Source organism: Polypterus senegalus, chromosome 8, assembly GCF_016835505.1.
Source record: "Polypterus senegalus isolate Bchr_013 chromosome 8, ASM1683550v1, whole genome shotgun sequence".
NCBI lineage: Eukaryota > Metazoa > Chordata > Cladistia > Polypteriformes > Polypteridae > Polypterus > Polypterus senegalus.
The window spans coordinates 48,738,773-48,751,578 of record NC_053161.1 but is presented as its reverse complement, the minus strand read 5'-3'; the positions used below and the strand labels follow the sequence as shown (position 1 = coordinate 48,751,578).

Here is a 12,806-nt window from a genome sequence, read left to right as displayed (position 1 = left end):
AAATGAAAGGCAAAGAGAAAAGAAAAAAAGATCTACTATCCCATCTCCAAAATTGGCATCTCAATTCATTTTACTTCCTATTACAAAATTCAAGAGGTTAATTAAGAATGTGATTTGCCTGTCTGCCCTTTTGTAATGTTTATTGTATTAGAGAAATACAGTTATATTTATTATTTGTATCTTGTGTTTGTCTCATATATATCATGCAAGAGTATTAAAATTAGAGTAAGGTATTAAGAAGGGTAGGATTACAGAATAGACAAGGAAAAGGGGGTAAAAAGAAAGTAGAAGGGGAAAGACTGTACAAGAAGAGTAAAATGTCCGAGTATATCCAATGGTATAAAGATTCCTCCAAAGGTGAGCGATGATAGTGGCAGCAGGAAAAATGTTAGATTATAAATTGTATACATATAGTATAGGTACTTTCTGCTTTTAAGACTTTGAGATTTTATTTCATTTTTTTTTTTGGCTTTTGTTTGGCTTCTGTTAATTCTTCTGTTGTATCATGTTGTTAGACCAGTTAACACAAAATACACCCAAAAAAGTTATTTTCTTAATGCTGGGATAGAAGGAAGTGTCAAAACCAGCTATGCACCAGCTACTTGTAATCTCTTACCTGTATCACTGTCAGTGTACTCTGCATAATCAGCTCCAGTGATCTCTAATGGCAATGGTCTTTATTTTCAAACCTTTACTTCAGCTCAGTTCTACCACCAGTAAAGAGCTTCTCAAAAGCATCCTCTTGAGCCTGTAAGGAGAGCAGCTAGACAAAGAATGGGCAATCTATCACTCAGCAATGCCAGTAAGACAAAGGTATTGACTTTTAAGCTTTTACTTAATTAAATTAAATTTATTAGCATCAAAATTGCTAAAAGCAAATATAGGGTGATACAAAGAATCATACAACCTGGGTGCTTTTAACTCTTCATTCAGTCAAAGTAGATGTAATAAGATTCTGATGAGCACTTCACTCCCAAATGTCTTCTGTTCTTGCAGGGTACATTGTCTCTGGCAAAATGAAGATACGGTATGAAGAAGAGAGAGAACTCTTAAACAGTTTTTAAAAAGTAGCTGGGGGTGAGGGTGGGGTCTCAAACATTACCTCCTCTTTCTTGGCCAAACAGGAGCCGACACACCCTGTTACCACAGCATGTTGACATTTTTTTTTTTTAATTTCTCACAGCACAGAAAATGCTTCAGACATTGTTATCAGAAAATGTAAGGTTAGTTTTCTGAGCTCCCTAGTTAACTATGCAAAGGCATAAAATAATAAAAAAAACTCAAAAGTCCTGCTTCATGTCCCAACTTCCCTGCATACACTACTGTACATTTTTGTTCAGCTTGACAAGACTTTAAACAAGAAGAAATAGGCCTCTTACCTACACAGTTTAAAGTATTTCCTTCTATTAGTATTTTGTTTGCCATAGTATTGATGATTCATTGATGAAATTTTCAAGACTGTGAAAGTGTGTATTGCCACACTAGTACACAATGTCACTTGACACCACTGGAGTAATCATTATAAATTCAGACCGATTTTGTTGACAGAGTTTTTTGCCCTCTTTAAGGTTAAAAAATGGAACTAACACAGGCTGACTACATACCCTTATAAAGTCTCCTTATCACTTTCTGATCACAAACCTGAAGCTAGATAGCAGAGCCTACAGCAATTAATGTTGTGCCTACTGACTCCTGATAGAAAATTCACCATTGCAATGTGCTCTCCAGGGAAATCAAATTTGGTTAAAATGAATTAGAGCATGCAGGCTGAGTTTAATGGTCTCAGAGAGGAAGTAAACTCCTTTACAGTTTCTTGCAACAATAATTATACTTCCTGATAAGTTGATATCGCTATATCAAAGCCTTCTACACCAATTGCAATTGTAATATAACTTAAGACAACTTGCCTTCAGTGTTTTTAATTAAACCAGCTGGGTGCAGAAGGTTCCAGATGCAATGCCAGCTGCATCTGAATATAAAATCAAACTCATTTCTTACTGACTGAACATTTATTGCTTTTAGTTAGTTTATTTAGTTCTTTCATACAAGGAAGACTGACTTTTCAAGGTAATCCTTTTCTACTACTAACCATGTTACACAAGATTTAATGTGTTGCAAGTTTATTAGTAAGAATTTTCTCTATGTTTGACATTAATGACCTATTCATACTATTGTAGAATTCTTTAGGGGTGTGGATGGCCAGAGTCTCCATGTCATCTAAACTGTTATTTTGCCCTTTATGGAGAACTATAGAGCCGCGCAAAAGGATTTTTTTTGTTTACTTGCTTGTTTGTTCTCTTCTGTTGTCACATGGCCAAGTCTTATTTTTTTATCCATTAGACTTAAGTTTTGCACAATTTTGTCATATTTAGTCACTGTTTTGTGTGCTTATGTATGAAAATGTTGTAAGGTTTGGCACGTAATTATCATCATATTACAGTTGTCTATGTATATAGGCTCTCTGAGTCTTCACTCTGTGAAGAACAGTATACTAAAGCTGAAACTAAAATTTATTTTATTGTGTTTCTGTTAATAGTCAGACCTGGGGACTGAGCACCAGTGGTGTGTGAAAGACAACTGTCCTGTTCATTTGAGGAGTTCCCGTACAAAGTTGACATAATCTTTTCTCTCGAGAAAATGGTAGGAACCTGCCATATTTTCAATTTTTCTGAGGGCAGTTTCCCTATTTGCGACTATTGTATTTGCCATAATTTAAATTTTTGACCATCAAAACATTATCAAAATGCCACTTTTATTTATGTGTTAAATGAGGGTCTATTGGAGGCAATTTTAAAGACAAAGTGCTTATTAGTGATGTAGGTGACAGCCTCGAGGGGGTAAGACGTTATAGTGGGCTCTGAATCTGATTGCTAGAATCCCTGAGATATGTGGTATCAAGAACTGGAGCATGTTCTGCCACTGTTAAATACAATATAATGTTTTTAAGTATGGCACATTTTAATTGTTTCAGTTCTGTGAATAAGCAGTGCAACTATCCTAACTTCCAAGGAAAATTCTTCCACTTAACAAATCAATCCTACAGTTTACTATAGACACTTTAAAGTACATTTTACTCATTTCATTGATTGTAAATAATGAGTGTAATTTTGTGGAGGCTTTCCTTGACTCAGCTTCTGTCACATTTTATTAGTGATAAATTAGCTTTGCAGTTAACCCTGAAGATGACCAAAATATTAGGATAGAATTATTGGAGTTCTTATCAGCATGCTTTTTACACATAATTGCTTAGCCACAATCACACATTTAGTAGGGCAATAACTCAATTTTGCTTTTAGTAAGTCATTTGTGTCACTCATCATCCCTCATTATTCCCAGTTACAGCATCACAATATAAAAAAAAAGTTGTGTGTCTAAGGGACAGGACTTCTGATGTCTTTAGTAAACAGCTGCACTACTGATACCACTGAAAGCACTTTGAGCTACATTATTTGTATGAAAATGTGCTATATAAATAAATGTTGTTGTTGTTGTTGAACATGCCATAGTGATTGCTAATAGATCTTTTATCTGATGTCCCCATTATCCAAGATGCATTTATGTACTCTGCATACTCCTGAAAACTAAATGCATGGGGGACGAACAAAGAAACCCTGGCTAAAAGTTTTAGAAAAGCCTGCTAGCAGTCTTATTGATGCTAGTTTTTTTTTTTTTTTGACAGGACATTCACCATAAAATTAAGAATTTGTATCACATTTACTTAAATGATGTTAAAATTAGCTTTTATATAGATTGCCATGTATCTTTTTTTCTTTCCAGTTATAGTTGTTCTGAATATATTCAGTAGTCAGCATATAAATATGCTGCAGAGCTTTTTGCTAAAAAGCAGTATGTATGAACTAAAAATAAAGAAAGGTCAAAAAGTGCTAAACTCAAAAGAGATTTTACAATGCACATGGTGGTCCTGGATGGCAGCTATTGCAAGGGCATGAGATCACAGTGACTTAGCAAAGCCACCAGTTGTAACCTTCCTTTTTCCTGGCCCGCCATCATTTGACTAACGCATATTAAGAGTAGCATAGCAACAGAGACAAATGAGAGGAGCTGGGAGCCCAAGGTTTCCAAAGGGAAGGGCTAATGGTAGAGTGTCTGCCCATTGCTGTCACACTTTATTACTCTACAATTTTGGTAGGGTATGCCTTTTTCCTCAAATACACTAACTCCACATGCATGTGGTGTTCAAAATTTTAATTCCTTGAAATGTTACATTGTTATCAATAAGAATTCATAAAAATGATTTGGTGAAGAAAGTAACATACAATGGAGGAGAGACTTAATGTGACTTATGTAAAAAACATGATCTTTTTCTAAACTTCTTTATGTCATCTTGTGCTTGGCAAATATATTATTATACAAATCAAAGTGGCTGGCGAAGCACAATACAGTTTCTTACTTAGTCATGCCTCTGCTTCTGCAGCACTCCATTGCAGATAGCCAAATTGTCCCAGAGTCCCTTCACAGCGCTCTCCTTAGGTGCTATTACCTCCCATTTTTGATAGGTGATATGATATGTAAAATGCACAGAGACGCAGGTTAAGTGTTGGGGAGCCTCTATACACTGGTATACTGGTTACAGGTTCCAGTACAGTCAAATGGTCATAAACCAACTCAAACATTTGACGGCAAACAAAAAAAAATGCTCCGACTTATATGGAGGCTATTCGGGAAGTATAATTAAAAACATCGGGTGTAATAGAAGGTAGTAGTAGCCTGAGATGACGTTAGTAGCAGAGGGACAGAACTGAGGACATCAGAAGGGGACCGGAAGTGAGGTATTTTCTCAGAACTGGAAGAGGAGTCTTCTTATTATTGTCGGGATGGTGGTGGATTGGAGCGTTATGTCAGGTAGACACTCTTTTTATTCTGACGTTTTTCTGCGGACAGAAGGAGAGAAAAGCATTAGTGCCCTGTTCCAGTTCCCCCTCTCTTGGCTTTCCATGTGACGTCGAGCCTAATGACTCTCCCCTAATCACGCATGCATGTAAGTCTAATCAGCTTGGCTCCTTTCACGATTCAGGGTCCTTCGGCTGGTGTTTTTCCCATTCTGTTTCTCCTTCAATTAAATTAAGTGTAACAATTTTGGAGTGCGAGAGACTGAGAAATGGAATGCCTCTCTTCACATTGATTGCTGGCGGCCTTAAAAAGGTATCTTCAACACCAGTAGATGTTCTGCTGTAACATGAGCTCTCAGCTGCTTTCTCCCTTTGTCCGCTCATAAACGTCACCCAGCTCCACCTCACTCTGTTCACTCAGGGTCAGAGGAAATCCGTATGACACACTATGCCCCATCTCTGGTGCTGACCCAAGGCCAGGGTCCACATCCAAGGCTGCGCATCTGGGCAGATGGGCTTTTGCAGTCAGGAGGTGAGATTGAAATAACTCTCTAAGTGCTGACTGTACACCCAGCCCACAAGGTTATTTTTATGGCTGGCTTCTCTAGGTATTTCCACCTCATCAGACATGCCTTGGCCATGTGAGGAGTGTGTCCCTCTCAAGTCCAGACCCTGGGGTCGCTACGGTATATTAAGCTACTAGTTTTGTTTCACAGGTTACGTTTAGCATCTCACATTGTGTAAATGGAGGTGCTGGAACCTAACCTAGCTAGCATAGGCCACAAGGTAGGAACAAACTCTGGATGGGGAGCCAATCCATCACAGGGTGAACACTCACAATCCCACGCACACACACACCCCAACCTCAAACTAGTGTGAATCTAATATTGCCAATCCACTTAACCGGCATGTCTTTGGGCTGTGGGAGAAAACAGGAGCACCCAGAGGAAACCCATACAGACACAGGGTAAACATGCAAATGCAGGTAGGACCCAGGACACAAACCCCAATATCCTTACTGTGAGACAGCAGCACTACTTCTGCACCACCAAGCTGCCTCCACTTTTCAATGTAATACTCAAACCCATGCTGAAAATTAAAATCTGCAAGTTTTAACCTGCTGTAATTTGACATTAAGCTCAAAATTCTGTATACATTTACATATTTCTGATTCTTTATGCTAAACATTTACCAAATGTCCGGAGTCTTAACATCCCTATTAATGATTAAGCCTTTTTTTAGTCAAAATGCATAATTAGAAGTCATGTGTACAGAGTATAGTACTTAGCATGTCTGACCATGTCTGCCTCATTTCACCCATGCCTGGCAGTATTTAAGATGAGGCTAACTTAATAATTACTCTTAATTCTTGATAAGATTTCGAACTTTAGTGTAATATAGTTGAAAGCAAAGAAATCATAACCTTAATAGTATATTGTATTTACTGGAGTGGACTATCACATCCATACGTAGTGTTTACTTAGAAAACATTGGTCCTGACTCCTGAAGTACATCTATCTTGTCAGCTCTTGTCTGTTTTGAATACTGGCAACATTGGTATTTATAGGCAAGGTAGAAATGAACAACTAGCAAGGCTTTGTATCCAACAATGCTATTGATATTGCAATGAACTATTATATCATATGAAAAATGTGAACGATCCTAAAATAGCATTAATATGTAGGACTGACCTGAAACAGGATTTCAGGATACCTTGTGTATAATTACTGTTTGCAAGGATATCCATGTAATAATTTCCAAGTGACTTATCTGGTTGATGGCTAGTGGGAGCTAGAGCCTATGCCAACAGTTCACAATGCAAAGCAAGAGCTATGCCTAGACAGGGAGCCTGCGAATAACACTGCACACTACTGTGCAAAATCAAATTCACTCATACTAGGCTAATTTTCACTTGCCAAATAAATTAATGCACATTTTTCAATTAGGACCACACCCAAAAGAGATCCAACGTGAAAAAGGTAGACACTCTACACCCCATACCACTTACAAAAATATGATTACGATTTACAATTTGGAATTTCCTAAAATACTGATAGTTGTTTGCTTTTTGCTGTTATCTCTGTATTTAACATTCAACTATTTTTGTAGCTTTTCTAAGTATAATTTTTCTAAATGTGACAGTTCAAATTCAGAAAATATAGTTTAATTTTAATCATACAGACTGAATTCTTGTTTTTAAGTGTGGAGTAACAAAATAAAATGATTAATCCTTTGTTCTCCTTTGAGAGTTAGCTAACTGATGTACTTCCTTAAACCATTTAGAATTTACCTGTCCTGGGGGTCTCAATCCTTTAATGACAGCTATTAATTATAGCAGAGTAACCTTGGTAGGTAATATTTACAAAATTGTAGAAAGGGACATGCTAACAAGATGATTTCCATCTCTGATTCTATGGTGTTTCATCAAATCATGAGTCCTGCATGCACATAATTACACTTTAGATTTAATTGTCTAAAAGCTAATCTAATCTTCACTTCTCTGCTATGTGGAGCTAGCACTTTCTTCTCATATCTGTGTGACTTTTCCTCTAACACTGCAAAGGTATGCAGGGAGGGTTGACCGGTAACAATAAATTGCCTTGTTGTGAATGACCATAGTTTTTTGGTGTTAGTATTTATCTCCCTTATTAAAGAAACCATTTCAGCTCATGTTAATGGAGAACGAATTTCTAGAATAAGAATGATCTCAAGAAAACACACTTATTAGTACTCTGCCTAAATAAAAATAAAAAGAAATGCCCTAGTTTTTTACATAGAATAACATTTTCAATAGAAAAATCTTAGCAGTCTGAGATAGTTTCGTTTAATATTAGTAACAAAGATTTGATGGATTTTTCTAACAAACTAGACCTGTAGTCTGAGAGTCTGGTTCATGAACTATTTGTACCAGACTACAACATGTCAAACTTTGTATTAGGTGACACACGGAAAACTGAACCATCTCCGACTCCAATGTCGACGTATGTTTCTTAGCCTGTGCACGAAACCAAAGATATGCAATACATAAATCTAATTGCAATTGTTTGAAGGAGACACGTGCAATAAAGTAAATGTTTTTCCTTGTTGTCGTCCTTCAGTTCTTGAACACAAGTCCATCTGTATGGCTTTGTTTGTAGTGAGTGCAACACAAATTGACAAGACCTGTGCAAAACATTCACTTGTTGTGCCAATTTACGTGCTGATTTCCTAGGGCTTCTGGCCATCTGTTCCGTTAATATCTTCTACAACAGCAGGTGTACGAATGGACGGGGGACAGTATGACTTGCATGTGCAGGGTCACTCTTTTTCAGCCGGTGATCATGTCTGGATGTAGTGTCTAAAACAAAAGAAAAATGGGTTTTTAAAATTGCACAGTCCTTGGGTGAACCCCTGCCATGTGGTGGACAGAGTTGGGCAGGTAGTCTACGGGGTACAGCTGCCTCCTTTGGGGCAGAAGGTCTTTTTACAACAGGATCGACAGGCACCCTACAGGGGTATGACTGAGCATGAGTTTGCATCCAACAGGGATACAAATCCACAACAGTCTACTGCAACTTTGAGCCCAGGTACATGAGCTACCATGAATAACCCCCCTAACAGTGGCCAAGTATGTTTGGTTATGGCTTATTACAAATCTACATCTTTCTTCCTATAGTGGAAAAAGCATCAAGATGCCAGACTTGCTTACCAGCTTGTTTGGAAGATTTTGTACCTCCCCCAGGAATGAGGGATCTTGGAATGAGGTCTTAAAAGTGGAAGGCAGTCTAGCAACTTGACCTGTAAAAGAACAAGCAGGTGAAACTCCACAGAGGCAGGTGAGACACTGTTAGGAGGAGGATGGAGTCGCGTGCGAGAAAAAGGAGGTGCAATGAAAAATTTGGCATGTCACACAGTAATGAAGATGGTTGGTGTGGCATGAAGGCTCGTGAGGAAAGAGATCCCTTAAGAAGAGAAAGACTGGTGGGTTGATCAGGGTCCTTTCTTAAAGGGACAATGAATAGTCCTTTCACGGACCTTTAAACAGGTGCTTGTGTATGTGTGTCAGTTCTACCTCTGCTGTTCTTGGATTGTTACAATATTTTTCTTAATCTGCTACCTGAAACACAACACCAGTGCCTTTTAAAATAAGCACAATGCAGAGGATTTGAATGCAGTTACATTAAGTATAGATTCACATTATTTATTGAAAGAAATTTAAAGTACTTGGACACTCCTCGAAGCTTAGTCAGAGGACACCCTATTGTTATTCTGTCATAAATAGAGAGAGAAAACCACTTCGGTTTTATATGAAATTTTTCAAAAACTTTCATAACTTTGTTTTGAAAAGAGTAAATGGAGGATCAACATACTTCTGTGTGAACCAGCAGAACTACCTGCAAGCGGAAAAAGCAGCCCAGCCATCAATGGTTATAATTGTTAAAGCACCAAGAGCTCACGGACACTAAAAAATGAAAATTTTTGATGCTATTTGTTACTTATTGTATTTACAATATTGTGTCCAGAGTCCAAAAAAGTTCTAACACTTCTTTTCTTAGTTTGCTCAGGCTACACACTACTTTCTTTCTGCTTTGCTCACTAACTGGCTATAACCTCAGCAGCGCTTCTGTTCTTGTGTTATAATAGGTGCCAGTGTACAAACACTGTGCTTGGAAGTTCCCATCATGCCCATAAAACGAGGCAGACCAATGGAATTGGATTCCACAGCCCATTTTACCTGGTGTGTCAGAGGTTGCTTTGCTATTTATAATACTTGATTAATTTAGTTGTGATGTTTTTTGTTTTAGTATTGATATGCAATTGGGCAAGAAAGCCGTATTGAAATCTCTGGTTCTCTATAAAGTGCGTTCTTATAACTTAAAAATAAAGCTGTAATTATATTATGTGAGAACTGTTATTTAAATGTCCCATTTTCAATAAGGATTACATGTGACATTTGAAAAAATAATCACATTTCCAGTGTCAGCAATGTATTCAGAATGGAAGGGTTTTACTTTTCTTTAAAAATGGTTATTTCTTCATTTCCTTCAACATGTTTTGAAGATATCTGTTATTTATCTGTTCAAAATTCTGTAACCTCTTCCATTACGTGTAATGCAATGTTGACTTTGAAAGGACAGAGAGAAATGAACAACAAAATAAACTGCTAGCTTCCTCACTGATGTTTTTAATTTATATGAATTTTTTTATACTGAAGGACAGATTATCAGCATATGATACATATTAAAATCCCTTGATGACTCATACATAAATTATAATCAAAGTATATACTATTAAGTTTAAGTAAATAAATCAGACAAATAAAAATATGTAATTTACGTTCTATTTTCTGCAGAGAAGCATTTATCATTCTTTTCTTTTTATTCGCTGAATGGATATAAGATTGGAATATATATACATCAATTACTACAAGATGCACAAATCTAATCTTTATGGATGAATTGTATGTGAAGCATTACATATACCCAGCAAGCAACCGATTAAATAAATCAGTATTGTTGGATGCAGAATGTTAGAACAAGTGAACAAGTTAAATATCTCTTTTGTTGATAAAAGTAAGCACCAGCATGTTACACTTTGAATTAATAGTTCAAAATACCAATCCCACAACACCTTCCTGGTTTTTTCCCCTTTAAATTGTAGAATATGTTAAAAAAATTAAGCAGGCAAAGCAAGATCAGTAGTTTACTTTTTCTTTGTCTGGGGTTAAGTTCCGTCAAGCTTGAATGGCACCTTTAGCATTTTCTTACTAGTGTAGGACAAATGTTTAGGGCCATGTAAATGTCACCTTTGCAACGCTCCATTAATTTCCTCCTGGATGTTCCTATAAAACTGACAGTTATTCTCACATTTGTTAACACAAAGTAGATTTGATATTGTTGTACAGAATGGGTGCAAAAAACTGTGGTCAGATAGAGAGTGTGAACACAAAAATTGTATTATAATGACAGTAATAAAAATATGAAAAGAGCATGAAATCCATACACTATGCATAGTAAATGTATAAACCTTACAGATGCCTTCAGATTTAAGTGTATCTCGCTACCCCTACTATTTGAATCACAGGTTAATTTTTTTCCCTTTTACCAGTAACAAGTGTTTAACCACAGCATTTCTTTGCGTTTTTATGACTGACTGAGCAGGAGCTATTGGAGGCTCACTTAAAATACAATGTAAACAATGCTCTGAGTATATATGTGGATTTATGCATTATTATTCTATGTGTACAGTATCTAATATGGCTAATATACGTTGTATAAAATGTGTTTATTAGGCCAAGCACTCCAAGCAGCATGATGACAGGTCCCTAGAGACTCCCAAATGTATATTCTCATGTACTGTATTAGTCTCACTGGTATTATACACCACTTTTCTGGCCTGAAATGCTTTATTTGTCAGCCATCATTAGCATCTGAACTGCACTTCATATTATGAAAGATACTTCTTTGTAGTTCTTTGAAATTCAGCCTGAATGTTTTTGTAGGACATAAGATGATCCTTCAGGCCAATCTTCCACAAGTTTTCTTTTATTGGCTCTCAGCTTTTTATTTGCCTACAATTTTGCTTGGAAAATTATGGTTAGAATTTAGCTTGCACTCTGTCTCGAAAACCAGAAATTTCTGGTGCTCCAACTTATCAAGAGAAACAAAATCTTTAGGAGGCACCCTGTCTTGTTTTCATATGCTCCTTTTTATGTTATCTTCATGAGAAGGTCTCATCTTGCTATCTATTTCATGACAAAACCAGTTGTGCTGGGAATCAGCTGATAGAGATCCCTGACAGTGATTTTGAGGATGGCATTATTGAATTCTACTGAGCCCTATTTTCTGAGAATTAAACTTGTCTAGCTTTTCCATTTCAATAAAAGTGTCTGGAGTATTTTAAGAAATATAGCATCTAGGACTGGTGAGTCTTTTACCCAGGGTGTACTAAAGAAGTAAAACATTTATTTACATTGTTTTTCTCTCTAGAATGGAGGAACACCAACTGGAAAAAAAATCTCAGTTCCACCTGCCTCCAGCTCCATTTCTTCTGCTTAGCCAGAATAAAAACGATGGACTAGAACAGCTTGAGAGAGTCAGACATCTTCTGGTAATCTTCATTGCACCACGAAAGGTTGCCAGTTTGCTGTTTTGTGGAAATAATGCATTTTTTTCCTTTTTTATACTTTTCATTTTTTGAAATTATCGCATTAAATGGGGATTTCCCTGCTTGAGTACCAATCCTTTCTCTTTATGATATTGTATATACTGAAAAAGAGATAATTCCAGCTAATTATTTTTAAAGCTAGTTAGGTAGTGTGGTAGAGAGTAGTACTTTAGGGAATGTCAAATCTTGGCTACAAGTTATTTTGCAGAAATTAGGCAAATAGGATTAGCAAATTATGTTGGGTTAAATCGCCTGTTCTCATTGAAATTCTTGTAATGTCCTAATTATGTAAGTTATATACTATCAGTGTTAGGAATATCTATCTGAGCCCATCGGGACTACCCCAAATGCAGGAGCTGGTTCTAGAAAACAGCACATGTCTGCTTCCTTTATAGTTCTAATGTCACTGATCTATAAGAAGAAGGAAAACTGACACCCCCCCACCATAACTACCCCCCCACCTACCTTTTTGGCAACTCCCAAATTTGTCTACATTTAAAAGGACAGCATCACCTACCAGTGACTGGTGGATGACTGGAACAGAAGAGGATATTCTAAGACTGCTACGAGGTTAAAAAGGCAATGTAGTAGTGATCATGTGCTTCTTCTTTTCCTCTCTAAAATCAATAGCAATAAACAGGATTTTCTCACTTTGGATACCAGTCAACTTTTCAGCACTCTTTGCTTTATTTTACAGTATATATGAAGTGTGGCTGCTAACTAACGAGCCTGAGCTTCTGTGGATCATGTCAAATCACGTGGGCCTGAAGTGGGTGAGTGACATTGATCTTGGATGAGCCCTGCAAATTT

General features: G+C 36.9%; 1 long non-coding RNA gene across 1 annotated transcript; it reads left to right on the top strand.

The window, feature by feature from the left end:
- The first annotated feature begins 1,950 nt into the window (after positions 1-1,950).
- On the top strand, positions 1,951-12,447 carry LOC120533600. Its single transcript, XR_005634565.1, has 3 exons — positions 1,951-2,067; positions 2,537-2,640; positions 11,819-12,447. It is a non-coding gene; the product is annotated as an uncharacterized LOC120533600 (long non-coding RNA).
- The last annotated feature ends 359 nt before the right edge of the window (positions 12,448-12,806 follow it).